The 20,992-nt window shown below is 42.0% G+C and overlaps 1 long non-coding RNA gene across 6 annotated transcripts; it reads right to left on the bottom strand.

Moving 5' to 3' along the window:
• Positions 1 to 9,965: 9,965 nt before the first annotated feature.
• LOC111097318 lies at positions 9,966 to 15,845 on the bottom strand. Of its 6 annotated transcripts, none has more exons than XR_005364010.1 (4): positions 15,670 to 15,845; positions 14,810 to 14,870; positions 11,701 to 11,758; positions 9,966 to 10,147 (listed from the first exon to the last, which is right to left on the bottom strand). It is a non-coding gene; the product is annotated as an uncharacterized LOC111097318 (long non-coding RNA). The 6 variants fall into 6 exon arrangements; XR_005364008.1 differs by lacking the exon at positions 15,670 to 15,845 and adding an exon at positions 15,397 to 15,643; XR_005364012.1 differs by lacking the exons at positions 14,810 to 14,870; positions 15,670 to 15,845 and adding an exon at positions 15,397 to 15,643.
• Positions 15,846 to 20,992: the final 5,147 nt, after the last annotated feature.

Below are 20,992 nucleotides of genomic sequence, written 5' to 3' on the forward strand. Positions count from 1 at the left end.
TTACTGTTGAGTTCTGAGATTTATATATGATAGATACTAGTCCTTTGTCAGATAGGAGGCTTACAAATACTTTCTCTCTAGAAAGGTGTCCAGTTTTTTTTTTTTTTAAATCCTCTTAAACCTTTTGCAGAGCAAAATCTGATGAGGTCTAATTTATCAATTTTTCCTTTTATGAACCCCCTGCCTAGCCCTACATCTCAAAGGTTCTTTTCTTTCTAAAAATCTTATAGTTTTACATTTCATATAGAAGTTTGTGACTGAGTTAATTTTTGTATAGTGTGAGATTTAGGTCAAGGTTTTGTTTTTCCCCCACCAATAGATGTCCAATTACTCTAGTACCATCTCTTGAAAAGGCTTTCCTCCATTGGATTGCTTTTACATCTTTGTCAAAAATCAGTTGGGCACATTTGTGTGGGTCCATTTTCTAGATTTTTTTTCTATTCCTTTGATGTGTCTAATGTGTATCTTTGCCAATACTATGCAATCTTACTACACCCTTATAGTAAGTCTTGAAATCAGGTAGACTGTTTACTCATTTTTCAAAATTGTTTTAGCTTTTTTATTTTCCACATGCATTTTAGAATAGCTTTGACTATATCTATTAAAAAATCTTCCTGGGATTTTAGTAAGAATTACATTAAACCTTTATATTCATTTGAGGAAAATAGACATTTTTACTATGCTGAGACTTCAATCCATGAACATCAACTATCTCTCCATTTATTTAGATCTTCTTTGGTAGCTTTCATCATGCTGTATAGTTTACAACATACAAGTCCTATATTTGTCTTGTTAGATTTATACTAGGCTCTTAATAGTATTGTTTTTAGTATCCATGTGTTCATTGCTACTATATAAGATCTACATGCAAAAATCTGTTATATCACACATCCTGTTGAACTCACTTATTAGTTTCACATGGCTTTTTGTTTCTTGGTTTTTCCTTTTGCAACTTGAGATTTTCTATGTGGACAATCTGTCATCTGCAAATAGAGATTTTTATTCTTTCCTTCCCAATTTCCATACTTTTTCTTTCCTTCCTGCACTGGCTAGACCTTCCACCCCTATGTTCATTAAGAATGGTAACAGTGGACACCCATGGCTTGTTCCCTTTTTCAGTTTTATTTTTTAAGTAATCTCTAAGCCAAATAGGGTGCTTGAACTTAGGATCCTGAGATCAAGAGTCACATGTTCCACCAACTGAGCCAGCCAGGTGCCCTGACTTTTCCTAATCTTAAAGGGAAATTTCAGTCTTTTACCATTTAACTAGAGTATTAGTGTTGTGGATTTTTTTGTGGGTGCTGAAAGGCACAGGATAGACATTCCCATTCCAAAAGGGAGAAAGAGGGATCCCTGGGTGGCGCAGCGGTTTAGCGCCCGCCTTTGGCCCAGGGCGTGATCCTGGAGACCCGGGATCGAATCCCACGTCGGGCTCCTGGTGCATGGAGCCTACTTCTCCCTCTCCCTCTGCCTATGTCTCTGCCTCTCTCTCTCTCTCTCTCTCTCTCTGTGACTATCATAAATAAATAAAAATTAAAAAAAAATAAAAAAAAAAGGGAGAAAGAGGAAAGAAGGATGGGGTGACAGATCTCAAGCAAAACCCAAAAATACCAAAGCAAATTCCACTAGATCTAAGGCTTGAGAATGAATGATCCTCTTTGGTTTGATGCTCTGCCTTCTGAACCCACTGGGACAGCAGTCCCACCTGATGGAGCCAGGCAGGAATCATGCCCCCAAGGATTCAGGGGTCCAATCCCCCTAGCTGAATTCAGTCAGACCATGTGGCCTATTGAAACCCAGATGGTAGCCTGGATGGCTAAATTGCCTGGATGGCTAAATTGCCTTCAGGGTTCTTTTTCCCTCCACTCCCCCCCACCCCTTTTTTTTTTAAAAGCACCTGTTTGCAGCTGAATAGCTCTCTGGTCCAGTCCTATAGGAACTAAGAAATCTGACAGCTTTCCTTCATTTCATCTCATTTTTAAATGTTCCCTTTGATTCACATTGGCAGTGTCATTGCTGATAATCCCATTTCTTTCCCTGCCTTCTGTTGAAATGGTGGATTCACACCCAAATCTCTTTATCAAATGGTTGTTCAGCCACATTCTTAGTGTTCTCTTTGGAACAACATTTCTCATGTTTTGCAATGTGGATAGGCTAAGAACTTTCCAAATCTTCAAGGTGTGGTTCCTTTTTGCTTAAGAATTCCTCCTTCCGGATCCTTGGGTGGCTCAGCGGTTTGGCGCCTGCCTTTGGCCCAGGGCATGATCCTGGAACCCCGGGATCGAGTCCCGCGTTGGGCTCCCGGCATGGAGCCTGCTTCTCCTTCCGCCTGTGTCTCTGCCTCTCTCTCTCTATGTCTATCATGAATAAATAAATAAAATCTTAAAAAGAAAAAGAATTCCTCCTTCAGTTCATCTTTCCTCTTTCACATTTTACTTTGAGTAAAATTAAGGAGGAACCAAGTTTCTCCATTGACACTTTTTGTACAAAATGTCCTCACAGCTAAGTATCTGTATCATTTACACATTCTGCCTTCCCCACGCATGACACTAGAACATAGTTCAGCCAAGTTCTCTGCTATGTTACAGCAAGGATCATCTTTCCTTCAGTGTCAAGATAGCTGCTCCTCATTTCTGAGATCTCACCAGAATCACTTACATTTTTATTTCTAGCATGCATCTCAAAACTCTTCCAGCTTCTACTCATTACCCAAAGTCACAACTTCCTACTTCTCAGTACCAAAATCTTAGTCTGCTTGGGCTGCTTTAACAAAATGCACAGCACAGATTGGGTGACTTAAGCAACATTTTTCTCACAGTTCTCAAGACTGAAAGTTCAAGGTCAATGTGCAACAGGGTCCATGCCTAGTGAGGGCTTTCTCTTTGGTTGCTGATGGCCACCTCTTGCTGTGTCCTCATAAGGCAGAGAGAGCCTCTCTCACATTTTTTGTTCTTATAAGCCACAACTCCCATTATGAGAGCCTCACTTTCATGACCATATCTAACTCAAATTACCTCCCAAAGGCCTTATCTTCAAAGATTATCACATTGGTGTTAGAGGTTCAGTATATGAATTTGAGGGACACACAACTCAGTCCATAGCATTATCTAGAAGTTTGGTCTTGCTGAGTGCACCTTTCCCAATCCTTTGGCTAGAGACAGTAGGCTTTTATTAGGGTGTTTTTTGTCTACTTCTGTTGGCATTTCAAGGTTGCTGGCTTCTTCAGTTTCAAGTACGGGATGTAAGAGGCAAAAAGAAAACTCAAGGAACTTGCTGCCTTATTGTTCCTCAAGTCCTAACGTCCTTAACCATTCTGCCTTTTCTCTACCTTTCAGAGTCTTCTTATGTTTTCTGTCATGTCTGGCACTCTCACTGTAAGTTACATGGCAAAAATGCTTGTGGCAAAGATACTAACTGTAAGGCAATTTTGTCGGAAAAGAAAAAAAAGTTGATAGTTTGGTTTGGCAGTTCAGTTTCAGCAACTGCTGGAGAGTGTGCTTTCCTTTCTCCATTGATGCAGTACTCTCATCTTTCTATTATATAAATCTTAGCCCTTATAACAGTCTTACAGTGGGCACAGAGGTTTGAATCAACATTTGCCATAGAACTTTGAAATAGCTATCAACAGACATATGAATATACACCAGGAACAAACAACCCTGTGGAAGGCTTTCAAAAATGCAACACAAAGCTCAGTTAAAAATGTGCATCCTAGTATTTGGAAATGGATGCCTCTCCTAAAAAAAGAAAACATGCAATGCCAAATGAGATAAATCAACAAGAGGGAAAAAAACAGTATTATACTGTTTTGTGGTTTTGGTTTTTTCTTTCTTTTTTTTTTTTTTTTTTTGAATGAAATACTTCTAAGACAGGAGTTTTGGTACAATCCACCAAATCAGTTATTTGCATAGTATTGCCATGGATCTCTCTACACTGTAAATGTATTCAAATATTCTGTATTTCACAATAAAGTCTTCTAATCTTGTTCTTCATTTCTCATGTTTAATTAGGTCCTTTTTTTTAATGGATGCCCTCTTATTTTTCATGATTTTTATCTCTTATGGCAAAATTGCCTTATGGCAAATTAGTTAAGCAGTGAAATGTTTGCAGTGAAACTACCTAGAACTTATTTCATACATAATGTCTACAATTTTTAGTTGTACTTAGTGTAAGGAATAGGAAAAAGTTTATCTACCCTCCTGCTACTTATTTTTTTTAAAGACTGTTGGAGGGCTATGCCATAAATTACTGATGAACATTTAGATTGTTAATAGATATAATTTTTTTCCTACTAAAAAAAATGCTGCAATAAACAAGAGAGTCAATTGTTTGGGTATTTGCTTGTTTTCCATTTCTGTATCACCAGGGCTCAGCAGTGCCAAGCTAATAAACGTTTACTGAATGAATAAATGCATCATGACTAACATGCTATTTCCTTCTTTACCTAGTGTGCACTTAATTGCTCCAAAGACTCTCACCACATCAAGAGCAGACTTAAAACCTCAACAGTAAGAACTGATATTGACTAAAAATTAGATTAATTGATATAGACCTGAGATATGCCTTCTCCATCAGTATTTGCATTTTATGGTGGAAAGAATTTAGCCTTCCAGGTAAGGGTGCAAATAGGATTAGAAGAAATTTATCAAAATCCCAGGGTTAACTCAGATTATGGGTAGTTTAAAATTTCTTAGTGTCCTAAGTTTTTTACAAATATCCATGTTCTATCTGAAAAGAACAAAACAAAAATCATTCTAAGGGTAGACAAAGAGTTTTTAATACTCAGTGACCTAAAGCTGTGGTCATGGGGGTGGGGCAGAGAGGGGGAGTCTAGAGTCTCCATAAAAAAACATCATGCTGTCTGTCAATTAACTGGTATCCTCGCCCTGCATTAATTTGGAAATAAGTGAAAGCATAAGTGGGATGTGTCACTTCATAAAAACATTGTGACAGGCCTGCGGGTAAACTGCATAGAAGTTGCACAAAGCTGTACTCATCACTGGTCAGACGAGTAAGCTACATGGGTGGCAGGCTAATGATAACAGAAGCTGACATTTACTGAGCCCATACTTCACATAAGGTACTGTTCTGGATGCTTACCATGGAGCATTGTCCTCCTAATGCTTTTACAGATGAGAAGATAGAGGCAGAACTGCCTCATGTGATTACCCTCCGTCACACAGTAGCAAGCAAAGGAGCTAGAACATAAAGCACAGGAAGTGTGCTCCAGAACCCAAACTTTTATTTATTTTTTTTAAAGATTTTATTTATTCATGTGAGACAGAGAGAGAGAGAGAAAGAGAGAGAGTCAGAGACACAGGCAGAGAGAGAAGCAGGCTCCATGCAGGGAGCCTGATGTGGGACTCGATCCTGGGACTCCAGGATCACACCCTGAGCCAAAGGCAGATGCTCAACCACTGAGCCACCCAGGTGTCCCCAGAACCCAAACTTTTAATTTTAAGGACGTCAAAAAAGGCCTCCTCCTACTCTAAAAATCTTCCAGCTGTTTGATAGGTCATGCTTGTCAAAGCAGTCTTGAGGGGTTTCCGTATGGAGAGAAGATGCAACTAATCTTGCCCATGGGAATTCTGTGGGGGCAAGTACATCCCTGTGACATTTCCCTGGTGCCTTGCCACTGATTTTTCATTCCCCCTACCTCTGGGACACCCCATGATTTGCTCTCATTTTGAACTTTTTTAAGATTTTATTTTTTAAGTAATCTGTATACCCAACATGGGGCTTGAGCTCCCAAGCCCAAGATCATGAATCACATGCTCTACTAACTGAGCCAGCCAGGTGCCCCTCATCTTGAGCTTTTGACCATTACTAGACCTTTACCTTTAGAATGGGTCCTGGCCACTTTACCAGTTGTGTGTCACACCTTTTATGGTCCTATCTTTCAGTTCTGTTCTAGTTGCTTCTCATTTTCATTTATATTTTTAGTCCCTGTTCTAGGAACTGACAATACTAGAGATTTATCTGCTTTAGTCCCTGTCTAAACTTAGTATTCCTATTGAGGTACAGTAAGACTGATTAGTATTTTCTCCAGTAAATGCACATGAAGGCATACTTTCCTGGGCCAGAAAGTAAGAATAGACTATGAAATTATTAAAAATGGAGGTGATGAGGGCAGCCCTGGTGGCTTAGCAGTTTAGCGCCACCTTCAGCCCAGGGTGTGATCTTGGAGACTGGGGATCAAGTCCCACGTCAGACTCCCTGGATGGAGCCTGCTTCTCCCTCTGCCTGTGTTTCTGCCTCTCTCTCTCTCTCTCTCTCTCTCTCTCTCTCTGTAGCTCTCATGAATAAATAATTAAAATCTTAAAAAAAAAAATGGAGGTGATGAGGCACCTGGGTGGCACAGTTGGCTAGGTATCTGACTCTTGGTTTTGGCTCAGGTCCTGATCTGAGGGTCATGAGATCAAGCCCCACATCAGGCTCCAAGCTCAGTGAAGGGTCTGCTTTGAGTTTCTCTCTCTCTCTCTCTCTCTCGCTCGCTCTCGCTCTCCCCCCCCCACACACACACACTTTCTAATAATAAAACTTTTTTTAAAAAATGGAGGGGATGACATTTGGTGATGATGGGTGACTTTTGGTTATGTGAGGGATATCCATGAGGTTCCAGACCCTTCACATATCATCTATAATCACAGCTTTGGCTATGATATCAGTTCCCTTATACAGATGGAGAACACAAGGTTTGGAGAAGTTATGTCAGATTACACAGCCAAGATTAAAATTCAAATCTGTCTGGTTTGCAAAGCTAGAGTTCTTTCCCAATTTCTATGCTGATTGGACATTGTTGGAGGAGTAAAAAAGTTGGGGGCTCCACATATTGTCTATATATACAAATATACTATAAGCCCATTACTGGGCATCATCTACCAATTTTTGGCTATTAGGAGACATTGGTTCACAAACTTTAGTTGTTTTCCGTTTTTTGTTTGTTTTATACATACAGGTATGATGCATTTCTTAGAAAATATTGTGCCAAGAATCACTGGGGGGGAAAACGTCTACACAAAATTGGTTTTGACTCTGCCCAAGAATTAGAACAGTGACTTCAGTGCGTAATATTTCTTTGGTGCCTTCTAAATCCTTTTTGCAGAAAACTAAGTTAACATTTCACATTTGGAAAACTCCTAATTTCCAATTCCATTTGGTCTTTCTGAGGCTTGAACTAAATTGTAGGAGTTGTACTGGTTTGCTTTAGGGCAGTGGTTCTCAAAGTGTGGTCTGTGGGCCCCAGGGATCTGAGGCCTTTCTGGGGGTGTCCACAATATTATCTTTAAAATACTACTAAAATATTATTTGCCTTTTCTCTGTGTTGAAATTTGCACTGATATTACACAACAATGCTGGGCAAAACTGCTGCTGCTGTAGCATAAATCAGGGCAGTGGCACGAAACCATACTAGTATAAAAGGCCCATTGATTTAAGAGAATGGAAAGACAGGCCACAGACTGGGAGAAAATATTTACATAACACATATCTGACAAAGGACTAGTATCTAAAATATACAAAGAACTTTAAAAACTCAACAATAATAAACAACACAATTTAAAAATGGGCAAAAGATCTCAATAGAGACACCTCACCAAAGAAGATACACAAAGAAGAAAATAAGCATTGGAAGGATCCCTGCCTGGCTCAGTCAGAAGAGCATGGGACTGTTGATCTCAGGGTCATGAGTTCAAGCCCCACGTTAGGTATAGAGATTACTTAAATAAAAGCTAAAAAAAATAAAAAATAAAAAAAATAAAAGAACCACAGCATTGGAAAGATGCTCAACATCATAGGTCGGTCATTAGGGAACTGCAAATTACAAGAATCGGGTACTACTATATATTAAAATGGCTAATTTTTTTTAAAACCTACTGTCAAATGCTGGTGAAGATGTACAACAGTAGTAACTATTCATTACTGGTGGGACTGTAAAATGGTAAAGCCCGTTTGGAAGATAGTCTGGTAGTCTCTTACAAAGCTGAATATAGTCTTACTAGGGGATCCAGCAATCACACTCTTTGGTATTTATCCAAATGAGGTGAAAACGTATGTCCACACACAAACCTGCACACAAGTGTTTATAGTGGCTTTATTCATAATTTCCAAAAGCTGAAAGCAACCAAGATGTCCTCAAAAGGGAAGTAAATTGCTATATACTCCGTGGAATATTATCCAGCTATAAAGAGAAAAGAGCTATCAAGCCATGAAATGACATAAAGGAACATTAAAGGCATATTGCTTAAAGACTCCAGTCTGAAAAGGGTATATACTGGATGATTCTAACTATAGGATAGTCTGGAAAAGGCAAAACTATAGAGATAGTAAAAAGATCAATGGTTACCAGAGGTTCAGAGGAAATGGAGAAGGGGTGAATAGGTTGAGCACAACGATTTTTAGGGCAGTGAAACTCTTCTGGATGATACTGTAATGGTGGATGCAGGACATGCATTTGTCAAAATCCACAGAACTGTATATACATCATGAAGAGTGAATCCTATTTTTTTTAAGATTTACTTATTCATGAGACACAGAGAGAAAGAGGCAGACACACAGGCAGAGGGAGAAGGAGGCTCTCATGGGGAGCTTGATGTGGGACTTGATCCCAGAACCCTGGGATCGTAACCTGAGCCAAAGACAGAGGCTCAACCACTGAGCCACACAACTGCCCTGAACCCTACTTTAAATGTCTGCTTTAGTTAATAAGATCTCCATATTGGCTCATGGGCTAACACAGGTTAGACGACACTAATGCAATATATTAATCGCAGAGGAAACTTTGGTGGGGGGTTGGGGTATAGATATAATACGGAAACCTGTACTATCTGCTCAATTTTCTGTTAACCTAAAACCACCCTAAAAAATAAAGTCTGTTGGGGTATGTGACTCTTGGCCTCAGAGTCATGGGTTCAAACCCCACGGTGGGTAGAGAGTTTAAAAATAAATAAAATCTGGGACATCTGGGTGGCTCAGTGGTTGAGCATCTGCCTTCAGCTCAGGTCGTGATCCTGGGGTCCTGGGATCGAGTCCCACCTCAGGCTCCCTTGAGGGAGCCTGCTTCTCCCTCTGCCTGTGTCTCTACCTCTCTGTATGTCTCTCATGAATAAACAAAATCTTAAAAAAAATCTAATAAATAAACTCTGTCTAAAAAAGAAAAAAAGATCCACTGATAGGTTTTCAGATCCCTCATTGTAACTAACCTTTAGGAAACTACCACTTGTCAAATTTAGGTTTGCAATCCAAGAATAACATCCATAATTATTTGAAAAAGCTGTTAAAATGCTTCCTTTTCCAGCTACATTATCTGTGTAGGGCCAGATTTGCTTCATATACTTGCACTAAAGCAACAGATCATGACAGATTGACAGGAAAAGCAGATGAGAACCCACCTGTCTCTATTAAGTCACCCAATCTAAATCCCTTTCTCATATAACTTTTTTTTTTTTAACTAAATAGTTGTTTTTCGTTTGAAATGCTATTTATGTCAACATGTAATGGATTTTTAACATTATTTTTAAGTAAATGATGATTTTTTAAAGTGTCTCAGTTCTCATTTCGTATAGAGGAAATACAGATAAAATCCACATGCACAAAAGCTCTTTCGAGGGCATCAAGGGGTTCTGAAACCAAAAGAAGTTTGAAAACCACTGCCCTGGGCCTAGGTGGTTTAGTTAAACTTTAATTTGTAGGCTATTTTCTGGCTCATTTGGCAAGTGATGTACTAATAGCAATTGCATCTAATAGTTAACACACAGAAGCTGCCAATATCCAGAAAATGGCCATCAGGCTGTCCGGGCGTATGCAGAAAGTATGTGTGCTAAGTGTATCTTTTTTCAAGCGTGAATTTGGAATATGTTCAATTTTCATTCTTCTGTTATCTTCCTTTAAAATGAAACATTTCAAAGAATATAATAAAACATGAAGGTAAATAAAAAAACAGTGCAAGTCAAATTTATGGTGTGGGAACATAAGGCTTGCTATTACAGCTTTTAATGGCAGCTAGTTTACAATAAACATCGGGCTTAGCCTGGTAGAAAACAGTCACAGACAGGAGGTAAATACTTGTCCATTTCCAAGCATCTGAAGCTCTGGAGTCCCTCCAGTTGAATAATGCAGATCTGCCAACTGTCACTCATTTGGACTAACGCTTTTTTGTTGTTGTTTTAATTAAATTGGAAAAAAGAGAGAGAGAGAGAGAGAGAGAGAGAACATAAGATAAACCTCCCTCTGAAAGTACTAAAATTCCACGGATGGATAAATCCATGACCCATCCTTTTACACGGTGTTTGTTAGCCTTGAGTAAATCACACAGACTCCCATCAACAGAGTCACACAGGGGAATGGACTATATACTGTGTTAGGAAGGGCCCATTGCCAGCAAATCTGAATATTACAGTGAGGTTTTATAAACAGTGAGAAAAAATAGCTAGATCCTCACCCAGATAACAAGAATATAAATGGACCTTTTAATGAGCTTTGCATCATCACGTATGAAATAATAAATACACCCAAACAGAGATAAAAAGGGGAAAAGCAAAATTATGCAACATTTCTGTCGTTAAGATATGTGGGCAGCGTGGCTCAAAATAGAAGCCAAGCAGCTTTCCAAAGACGTGAAGGTTTTAGATAAAGAAAATATAATCGCCCTAATTCGTGTTTAATCCTGTTCCCTTCAGCTTTTGTCAGAAACTGTTACCCACCTCTGGTTATCTGAGGACAGTGGAACTGTTCACAGAAATATACCTGAAACAGATTCTTACAAGTCCATATTCTAAAGTTGTTACGTTTAAAAAAAGAACTGTGATAAAATTCAAGGTTAGGTGTAGGGAGAAGAACCAAGATAGAAACGACATATACTTTACGTTAATCTCTAATACACTTCATGAATAACTTATATTTATTTTTGCTGGATGAATACTTTGGATCAAAGGGTAATTTAGCATCAACTAAATTGTTAAAAGCCTTCACCTGTTATAAACACCTCAGAGTATTTGAAATCAAAGGCTTTCCATGTAAATGCTGGGTACTTATCCAGGGTGTTCTTTTTTTTTTCTTTCTTTTCTTGAAATGAAAAATGTGGTTATGAGTAATCTTGATTTTTATTTGGATTATCATCTCATTGGCTAAGAGGTTGCCCTAGTGCTACAATGGAACCTTCCATTTTGTTTTACAGTGAAGGAAAACATTTTCCTTCTACAGACGTGTGCAGCAGAACAAGTCTACTCCATGGCAATGCTAGTAATTGCCTGACTCGTTCTATGTTCCAAAAGAATTTTAAAATAAATGATACTAGATCTTCGGAACTGTCATGATCTTTACTTTCAATTTCATTGTAAAGATTTATGACATGTCACAGGTGCCAAAACCAAAGGAAATAATGTGGTCAGTGAGAAAATGAATAAAATTTAAAAAGGAACCGAGGTACTATTTTTCCTTCTGATACTGATGCTCACATTCATCAGTTTCACAGGGTGTAGGGCAAATGTAAGCATGATGATATTAGACCAACATTTTGTAAATCAATACAACTCTGAGTATGAAGAAGTCTTAGACTTATCTAAAAGTTTCACTCAGAAGGCTTACAGGTGGAATAGAGCTTATGAAAGTGTGGGCTTCATTTGACCCTTAGAGTGCTTTTCTAAAAACTGAATTCATTGTCAACATCACAGGTTGGGATATCTCACAGAAACAAAGACATACCTGCATTTCTATCTCCTGGAACAAACGGAAGGTCTGGCAACAGAGTTCCTGTGTCGTTCTGTCAAGGCATCAGAGGGAGGTTAGGCAAGGGTGACCACCCTACCAAAGCTTCCCTAGTCCATTGGACCCATGTGTATTTCCTGCTTGGTGCATGGATATATTTACGTAGAAGGTGGTTGTCAATCAGTTGCTCTGGCTTCAGCTGTGAGTAATGAAGGCAAGATGAAGTTCAGGTGTCTACTCCTTTGGGGTTCCTCCCTATCTCTTCCAACAAAACTCCATATTATCTGTACAGCTGCAGAACCCAAATGGACCATTTTAAGATGGTTTTCAGGGCCCTCATCCCAGATTAGAATCACCTTAGAGTTTTACCACTGAAATGGAGAGTTTTGGGGAAATAAGGATTCAGAGTCTTTAATTGAAGGTTATGTCTAATCTAGGTTGAGCTGGGTAATGTATCTCAATTCAAGATGAGAATAATTCTGAAATCAAACAGAAAAAAAGACCCACGATGGAGGTATTACTGAAATGTCTCCTTGGGAGGGGGGGCACCTGGCTGACTCAGTGGGTAGAGCATGACACTCTTGATCTTGGGACTTGAGTTTGAGCAAGGAGTATACTTTTAAAAAATGTCTCTCTGTATATGAGATGAGGTAAAGAAGAATACCTGGATTCTGGGACCCACACTGTCTCTAACTAGCTGTGGGACCTTTTTTTTTTTTAAGATTTATTTATTTATTTATTTATTTATTTATTTATTTATTTATTTATTTATTTATTTATAATAGCCATAGAGAGAGAGGCAGAGACACAGGAGGAGGGAGAAGCAGGCCTCATGCAGGGAGCTTGACGTGGGACTCGATCCTGAGACTCCAGGATTGCACCCTGGGTCAAAGGCAGGCGCTAAACCACTGAGCCACCCAAGGATGCCCCCAGCTGTGGGACCTTAATTGACTCACTTAACTCAGCCTCTGTTTTTCACCTATAAAAGGAAGGGAATGTTTCTGCATTCAGAGCCCAGGCCATACGTTAGAATCACATGGGCAACTTTTTAAAATACTGATGCCTAGGCCCCACCCAAGGTCAACTGAATCTGGTTCTCTGATATGGGGGCCCAGGAATCAGTATTTTCCTGAGGTTCTTCTCTATGATTCTGAGGCACAGAAAGGGAGACAATACCACATGATTTCCAAGGAGAGACATGATCTGTTTGACATGATCTCCAAGGTTCCTTCCCATTCTCCAATTTCATGGTCTCTTTTTTTTTTTTTAATTTTTTATTTATTTATGACAGTCACACACACACAGAGAGAGAGAGAGAGGCAGAGACACAGGCAGAGGGAGAGGGAGAAGCAGGCTCCATGCACCGGGAGCCTGACGTGGGACTCGATCCCGGGTCTCCAGGATCACGCCCTGGGCCAAAGGCAGGCGCCAAACCGCTGCGCCACCCAGGGATCCCCCAATTTTATGGTCTCAAGGCTTGATAGTGGCGTCAGGAAAATAGCTATTTGTTCTGTTAATTTCTCATTTATGTCAGATTGCCGGTCAAAACTTCATTTCACACCAAAAAAAAAAAAAAAAAAAAAAGATGAAGAAGATGTGGTCATAGCTTTTCATTTACATTAAACCATTAAATCCAAATTCAAACACCCACTCCCTTAAATTCACTCTCTACAACCACATTCAGGTATCACTGTCCAAGGCACGCTGATTTAAATATCTTTATCTGGACAAGGTATCTATGCTGTTGCCATTTGAAAGATGGCATATTACCTTCCCAGTATATAATAAGGTAACCACTAACCACACATTGCACTGAACACCTGAAATGTCAGTAGTCCCCAATGAGATACACTGGAAGTGAAAAATATACACTCAGCTTTCCATAGTCAGTACAAAAAGAAGTAAAATATCTCATTAATAATTCTTATATCAATCACATGTTAAAATAATTTTTTTAAGATTTATTTATTTATGATAGACATAGAGAGAGGGATAAGCAGGCTCCATGCCGGGAGCCCAATGCAGAACTCGATCCCGGGACTCCAGGATCGTGCCCTGGGCCAAAGGTAGGCACTAAACCGCTGAGCCACCCAGGGATCCCCAAAATAATAATGTTTTAATAGAATGTGTTTCACATAATATTAAAATTAATTTCACCTGTTTTTTTTTCTTTTCCAAATATGATTACTAGAAATTTTCCATTACTTAGGTGGCTCCCGTTATATTTCTATTGGACAGTGCTAAGAGACATCCATTTTCTGAAACTTTAACTGAAGTTTATAGAGTTTTAAAAAAGACAGGCCCAAGGTCACCTTGGTGGCACAGTCAATTAAGCAAAGGACATTTGTCTTCAGCTCAGGTCATGATCTCAGGGTGGTGAGATGGAGTCCTGCCTTGGGCTCTGTGCCAGTCTGCTTGGGACTCTTTCTCCCTCCCCCCTATACTGCTGCACACACACACACTTTCTCTCTCTGTCTCTAAAATAAAAAATAGGGGCCCTGGGTGGCTCAGTTGGTTAAGCATCTGCCTTCAACTCAGGTCATGATCCCAGGGTCCCGGGAAGGAGCCCCACATGAGGCTCCTGGCTCAGCAGGGAATCTGCTTCTCTCTCTGGCCTTTTGCCCCTCCCCCTTGCTTATGCTCTCTGTCTCTCTCTCAAATACATAAATAAAATCTTAGAAAAAAAGACAGCTCCTAGGAATGAGCTCAGTTGGGGTTTGAAAAACATTTAATTACTAGTCTTTACCACACAGGCTCTTTACAAGGGGACTATTCTTAATAGAAATGACTGGAACTACCCAACCTCAGCTGGATGGCAATACACAAATCAAAGGCAGTACTTTACACCAACAGGACACTCTTGTGCACCCGAATCTGGCCCTTGGGAGAACCCTAGTGGAACACCGCGGGGAGAACGATGGGGTGGTCCCTGGTCTTTTCCCTTTCCTTCCAATTCACGTGAGAAATGTGACTTCAACACGGCTGCTTGTTCTCGAGGTTTCCCGCTCAGACCCACCCGCGCTCTGTGCATGAAACAGACACACGGTGAAGGGTGAACTCGGTGAACGAGAGCATTTAGGGGGACAACATCTGAGCGTCCGCTCACCCGCCTTTCTTCTCCCTCAGCGGTGCCTCAAATGCTTCAGCCCGATGGTGTCCGCGGTCTCCTGGGATTTTGAGCCAAAAGGTCTCAGATTAGCAGCCCCGGCCGGGCCTTCTCGGCCTGCCGCAACAGAGAGGGCGGGGAGGGGAACGGCAAGGCTGGGTGGGGAAACGCGGCCAGCTTGATGCGCGGGAAGGGTAGGCAGCGGTGCGGAGTGTGGGGGTTCGGGTGCCAGCAGCACTCCCCCACGCTCCTCAGCCCCTCAGCTGCCGCCGCTCTGAGCCCAGGCCTCTGAGGCCCGGCGCGCCCCGGTCGCGGACGGCGCGCGTGTGAGGGCCGTTCAGGTCACCTGGGCTCCCTGTGCGCGGCGCCCTGAGCAGATCCGCAGGGGACGGCTGGGCGCCCCCTCCAGGCAGGGAGGGACAGCAAGACGTGGGGGGCAGGAAGAGGGCAGCGCCCGGAAGGCTGGGAGTCCCCGGGGCGGCGGCGTCTGGCGCAGGGGAAAGGCCACCGCGGCCTGAGGGGACCTGGCGACAGGTGTGCTCGTGTCCCTCTCCCAGGCCCCCACCCACCGCTGCGGTAGCACTTACTCATGGTCTTGTTTTCCTTCCTCCCCCACAAGCACAAAGGCCCTGCTTACTCCTCCGTGAGGCCCCAGCACCCAGCACGACGCTTGGCGCTCAAGGGCTTCTGCGGAGGGCGCCACCGGGAGCACCTGTCGTCCTGCGGCCGGGCTCGTGCCTCCGCATCGAGCTCCGCCTGCGCTCTAAACCCTGGACCCAAGGTCCCGAAGCAAGGGTGAAGGAGGAGGGGCGGAGGACAGGTCCCGGCGTCAGGAGACTGCCAGCCGTGGGCGCACGCACCTGCTTACGGCTGCCAGGGCTGCTCTGCCCTTTCCCATGGGCTGTGTTACTGTTCCCCCCACCCACCTCGGGGGGTTTCTCTGAGAAAAACCATTCTGAGGACTGGTCTTGCTCTATTTTGTACCAAAATCCATAAAAAGCAGAGCATGTCCAAACCTTCCCCCCACAACAGTAGATTACTGTACTTTCCAACAGACTGAGCCACCGCCTTTGCCAGCGCTTGGGATATGCTGCAAATAAGTGGCCGGCACTCAGGAAGCTCAAGGTCCCAGCAACAGTTGTGCGGCCTTGGATAAGGAACACAGGGAGACTCTTTGTCTTCTGGTTTCTTCAGGGTATCAAAAGAGATAGTGGTATATTCAAGGGGTATGAAGAAAGCTTAACATTAGTCTGCATGGAGCTCTTTGAAATGCATGAAGGGCACTACAGTGGATCAATTCAACACTTGCCCTAGTGTTCCCAGAGAACCCTTGTCCGAACATTTATAAAATCTCTCCGCGGATGTGTACACACACACACACACACACACACACACGAATACATTTTAAATCACCTAATTGCTTTTAAAAATGTTAAGTAAACACGCTGCAATGATTATAAGGCATCTGTACCATGTATCCAATGCGAGCCTGCCACGGTAAGAGCTATTTGAGAAACTAAATCACATCAATGAAAGAATAGCAATGAGTCAATTGATGGAATATTGCATTAGCAATGGCCTCTGACCCCGCATGATGCCAACTGAATGCTTTTTCCTCTTTGTAATTTAATCATTTTTCAGTTAAATTAATTTCTTAAAATCCACTCAGATAAGCCGCCTATGTTAAACACACACACACACACACACACACCCCTCCAGGTATAGGTGAAATGAAAGACAAATGACACTCGTGTTGTGACTTTTTACCTCCACTTTACTCTGGAAATGGGCAATATCCTGTTTCTTTTTTTTTTTTTTTAATATTTTATTTATTTATTCATGAGAGAAAGAGAGAGAGGCAGAGATACAGGCAGAGGGAGAAGCAGGCTCCATGCAAGGAGCTCAACGCAGGACTTGATCCTGGGTCTCTAGGATCACACCCTGGGCTGAAGGCAGGTGCTAAACCGCTGAGCCACCCAGGCTACCCCGACATCCTGTTTCTTTTTTCCATATCTGACCAGGATTTTCCATATAACTTCTTCCTGCTAAAGAGTGATGTTGTCAAGGGGCCACAAATACCCCAAGCAGAGACCCAGTCAACACCACAGAGACCATGTAAATGCAACCATGAGTGGCCCTAGAGTGTGTCTGCTGTACAGACAAACCGGCTGGTGTTTTATTTATTTATTTTTTTAATACAAACTAACTGGCTCAGAAGGTGGCTTTGTACAGGTAGCAACTCTGAAGAGTGCTAACAAGCCCGCCCGCACATTTGTGCTCAGGCTTGCTGGAAGAGCGTCTTCTACACACATCCAGGAATTTGTTTGAGAACTGAGAGTGGTTAAGTCATGTTTTAAGAATGTTCTCTCATTATCCTGACTCAGAGGGCACAGTGAGCCACAGAAAGGAGGGTGCACAGTGATACCTTCTGTTTTGTCTGGTTTTCAGGAAATGCCTTCAGCTGTATTGATGGCTGTAGACTGATGTCACTGGGGTCTGTTCCTTCACATCTTTTTACAGGGCTAGAGCAAGAGTGTTTTTTCCTGATAACATTGATTAAACTTCATGACCTGGGAGTGAGGCCCACTGAGGGAGGGGAGTATGGATGGAGACGAGCCCCTCTAGGAGAAGTGAGTAGAACAGAGGAGGGCCTAGCATGGTGTGAGAGGAGAAAAACAAAACAGAAATGATGAGTCACAAAATTTGGGAAAATAGAAATCTAGGAGCTGTGGTTTGGCAAGTAGCTCCGACCCTTAATGGAAAAGACAGAGATAGAAGGAAAACAGAAAAAAAAAAAAGAGAAAAAAAAAAAAAAAAAGAAGGAAAACAGAGGTGAAGAGCATGGAGGAAAGGAGAGAAGAAGAGGCAGAGGGGAGCAAGAAAGGAGGAAGGCAGGGGAGTAAAAGCAGCAAGACTCAGTGTGTGACACAAAGGCATCAGTAAGGGACATTATGAGGAAACGCACTGTGATGAGAACCTAGAAGTGGATAATCAGGAAAGGCCACCCAATATGGCACCTCTGGTCATGTCAGGGTCCCGGAACTAGGAGAAATACTTTGGCAATTCATCTTCAATCTTGTGCCAATGGATAAATCTTGTGCCAATGGATAAACTTGTGCTCGAATGACATGTTCAAGTTTCTTCAAAGATTGGGATAGGGATCAGGAGGTCATCATTACCAATTCTGGTGAAGAATCTCTTCACAGGTCCCCACACAATATGTCACACACACGTACACGCACACTTAAAAATCACTCCAAAACCACTCCACTGAACATAAAATAAAAACCCAGCCTCAACCCCTACAGCTTTACCAGCCTTCCCTCACAACAGCCTTGTGGCCATACCAGCTGCCTTGCAATTCCTTGAATCCCCTGAGCTCTCACCTCAAAATTTTCCCATTGTTGGGGTGTCTGCGGGGGGGAAATTGGTTAAACCCTCAACTCTTGGTTTTGGCTCACAATCTCCAGGTAATGAGATAGAGCCCCATGTAAGGCTCCGGGCTCAGGAGAGAGTCTGCTTGAGAGCCTCTCTCCTCCTTCCTTTGCTCCTCCCCCTGCTATAAATAAATAAATAAATAAATAAATAAATAAATAAATAAATAAATAAATCTTACTTTCCCAATGCAGTTTCCTCTGCCTGTGCTCCTTCACCCTCAAAGAGCTGGCTCCTTTTCATCTCTATACCTCACCCAGGGAGGCCATCTTCAACCACTTTGTCTCAATAGGTTCCCATGCTCCCCCTCATCACCTTCAATATTCTCTCTCTACACACTATTAGTGCCCTGGCAGTATCATTTGTCAGGGTATATTTATTGATTTGTGTACCTGTAAATTGTCCTTGACACCTACCAAATATTCTTTTTTTTTAAGATTTTATTTATTTATTTGAGAGAGAAATAGCATAAGCACAGTGGGGAGGGGCAGAGGGAGAGGGAGAAGCAGACTCCCCATCGAGCAGGGAACCGAAGTGGGACTCGACCCCAGGACCCTGAGATCATTACCTGAGTGGAAGGCAGACACTTAACCAACTGAGCCACCCAGGCTCCCCAAATATTTGTTGATTAAGTGAATGGAGTGTTCCAGATTCACTGATATGGGATACCCAGATTTGGGGACTGGTAGCAGCCCCCAGGAACCCCTCTTTACTGAATGTCTCGTCCTCCTCCCTGCTGCCCCACACCTCATTCCCACCTTGGCCTTGAAGCTCTTCCTGGCCACCCTCTAGTTAAAGGGAAGGCAAGCAGCTGTCCTTGGGCGGGGCAGATGCAATCAGAAGCCTCAAAGAATTAAAGAAGGAAATTAGAGTTAGCAACTAATCTGATGCTCCTTCTGTATAATTAGAAAAGCAGAAAGAGCATCACAAAAGAAAGAGAGTACAGAGGTTAGAAATGTTCTTAGTCAGGGATGAATGTTCCTCTGTGTGGTACGGTCCTCTGAGGGTCCTCTGGATCCCCGGTCCATCCCTGTGCATGCAGAGGGCATTCCTCAGAGCAAAAGCTCCCCGACTGCCACCGACAGGAAATGGGCGATGAGAAAGGAGCCCGCCTGCCTTCCAAACCAGCGCTGCCTCTGCTCCTCTATTAAGCTGCCTTTGGGGTGTCATTCTGCTTTTATCCAAACAAAATATCCTGGGGTAACATCCATTTCATGAATGTCCAGGAGTTCATGCTTAGCATTCATGCTCCTCTGCCCTCTTGATAAGAAGGAATTTCTTTCTTTTCTTTCTTTCTTTCTTTCTTTTTTTTTTTTTTTTTTGGCCTGTGTATTTATCTGTCCAGAAACATGTTTAAAGATCACATGAGATCCCGATGCTGTCATAGCTTTCTGAGGCCTGGGTCTTGCTCAGAGCTTGGTGATCAGTCCACAAATTAAACTCTTGGCCAAACATGTATGGCTTGAGTTTATCCAAAGTCCAAACAAATCAGATACTCCTTCTGGACAGAAGTCAAATTCTTTCCTTGGGTAACAACTGCTCAGAAATTTAGAAAAGCAGTATGTTTTATATCCTCAGAGTTCTTATAATCACATCCAATCTTGTCTAAGATGCATCAATTGCAATAATGAAGGGCTCTGAAAAGTCTGAGGCTTCCAAAACGAATAAAGAAATGAAAGCCTGTTTGAACTTTTGAGAAATATCTCAACATTGTACGATCCAAAAACATTAATGAGTTTGCCCTCTCTTTGTAAAACAGCAAAATAGGCCGGCTACAACTCCAAATGAGGAAAATTCTAAGGAATCCGCTAAAGGACATGCTTTTTAAAAATTAATTGTAGGGAGTTTGCCAATCTTTACTAGAGCCTACTTTGTTCCACAAGAGAATCAGATCTCAGCTGTTTGACCTATGAAAGCCCAACAGGCATTACTAAATTTCAGATAGTTCATGGATGGCTGCAAGCCCCAAATTGGATACACCCTCACCATTAGGAATGAGGTCATAAAATGTCAGTCTCTGAAATTCAGGACAAAAAATATCAATATAAAATTAACCACCATGATATCAGTAACATGAGATTAACATTTTAAAGAAATACCAGGCCTTTGGAGCGGTTTTTGTCAATTTGTAGGGTGACGTGCCCTGCTGTGTTTCAGCAAGGAGAAATAAATCTACATAATGTAAATAATCATGAGAGCTACCATTTCACTGAGCAGCTATGATGGGGCAGACGAATGCCAGAAACTTTATTTCGTTAATCCTCACAACAAGCTGGCAAGGAGGCTCTGACTATTCCCATTTTAACTGTGCGGATTTTTTTTTTTAAGGATTTATTTATTCACAAGAGACACACAGAGAGAGAGACAGAGATATAGCAGAGGGAAAAGGAGGCTCCCTGAGGGGAGCCCGATGCAGGACTTGATCCCAGGACCCTGGGATCACGACCCTGAGCCAAAGGCAGACGCTCAACCACTGAGCCACCCAGGTGCCCCAACTGTGAGGATTTTGAGGTGTGGGGGCCTGAGAGTTGTTCACTGTCGCACAGCAAGTGTCACTGCTGGGATTCTAACCCTGCTCTTCTCAACTCCAAACTATGAAGCTAATGGCATAAGTGGAACAGAAGCAGTCCCGTGAAGTTAACCAGAAAGTCAGTTAACTGAAACAAAGATGTAGTAAAATCTCTGAAGGCTTTGAGATGAATAATCCAAATCAGTTATCCAGACTGAAACAACTCTGGAGGGAAGGGA

The sequence above is a fragment of the Canis lupus genome, chromosome 9 (genome assembly GCF_011100685.1).
Source record: "Canis lupus familiaris isolate Mischka breed German Shepherd chromosome 9, alternate assembly UU_Cfam_GSD_1.0, whole genome shotgun sequence".
NCBI classification, from domain to species: Eukaryota; Metazoa; Chordata; class Mammalia; order Carnivora; family Canidae; genus Canis; species Canis lupus.